The following is a 1,479-nucleotide window of genomic DNA, read 5'->3' as shown; positions in this document are numbered from 1 at the left end:
GCCTTCTGTTTTGGTTACTATTAGTTTTTAAAATACTTTTGAAAAAATAGAACATGACCTTAAGGTATTTTTCCAAAAAAGAATGTAAGATCATTTAATTTACTTCTTTTTAAAAAAGCACTATGTAAAAACTAGTAAATGTCAGTAACCAAGGACCATTACACCGTTACATCTATTTATATTACATACAGACAATGAATACCACTCTATACCACCTCACTAAGATGAAAACATTTTAGTAAATGAAATATCTTGCTCTTTTCAGTATTCCTGCATTAATAAAGGCTGTAAAAAGATTCTAATATGCTCATAATCCTACCATCAATCGTGAAGAGTTGTTTACAGTTTACCAAGTACTATTACAAACATATCATTTGGTACATGTGAAAAAACCTCATGAATTAAATGCAGAAGGGAATCATCATTAGTTTCAAATTTACCATCAAAGAAAGTAAGGCATTAAAACAATTTGCCCAGTTCACGTAGATGAGCTGCTCAAGGAGGCAACACAATTCTTCTTCCTTTAAATTCTATATATTTTCTATTAGACCACATCACTTTTTATAAAACCAAAATATTTTAAGAGAACTTAACCTATGCTATGGTGCATAACAAATTTTAAATGAATAAAAAGTATAAAAAGGAAAATAATAGATGACTATTTACTCTCTGACAGACACAGGGCTGTAAACAAATACAGTGGGAAGACTAGCTTGGAATAAGTGTTTTCTGTGTCCTTGGACTTACAGGAATTGCTTTTACTGATTTACATAAAAGGAAAAAGACTAAAACTTCCAGCCTAACAAAGATTAATAAAACAAATGGAAGGATCTTTTTACATAGTCTATTGAGGTGTTCCACAGAAAGATAAAGATATTCATACAAATATAGATACAGACAAAGATATAGATATCAGAGATTTTTGTCTTTGCCTCAATGGCTAAGTTGACTGTTGGCAGAATATATTATTGACTCTTAGAAAAATTATGCTTCCAGTGGTTTCAGATGACCAAATTTTGTGTAACATATGCTTTAGAAAATAATTCTAAAAAAATTTCCCAGCTTTTTATACTGGGAATCACCCATTACTCCTAGTAGTTCTTATATAAGAAAAGGTCTACTGTTATAGACCTTTTATTATTGTTATGACTTTTTTATTCCCCATCTTGATCCCACCATTGTTTAAAATTACGTTCTAAGAATCAGATCAAAACTATTCTTGCTTGTTGCTGTAAACACTGTATTTTTAAGGTAAGTGAAATGCTTGATATATGTAAAATCAATAATTACACTCAAATAAAACCATATCTCAAGCATAACACTGCACAGACCTGACTTATAACAGCAACAGAGGGAAGGGGAGAACAAACAGAAGAAGGACTAGTTAAGAGGCTTGTTCATTACATGCTGAACTTTTTCATTATTAGTTCTGGTTAAGAAAAAAAGTATTTTTCAGAAACTGTACTTCTAAGTTTGGGA

General features: G+C 30.6%; 1 protein-coding gene across 1 annotated transcript in view; it reads right to left on the bottom strand.

The window, feature by feature from the left end:
- RUNDC3B (RUN domain containing 3B) overlaps nucleotides 1–1,479 on the bottom strand; it is a 155,705-nt gene that overhangs the window by 71,839 nt on the left and 82,387 nt on the right. The window lies entirely within an intron of this gene.

This window comes from Propithecus coquereli, unplaced genomic scaffold, assembly GCF_000956105.1.
Source record: "Propithecus coquereli isolate 6110/MARCELLA unplaced genomic scaffold, Pcoq_1.0 Scaffold199, whole genome shotgun sequence".
Taxonomy (NCBI): Eukaryota; Metazoa; Chordata; class Mammalia; order Primates; family Indriidae; genus Propithecus; species Propithecus coquereli.
This window is presented reverse-complemented; position numbering and strand designations above follow the sequence as displayed.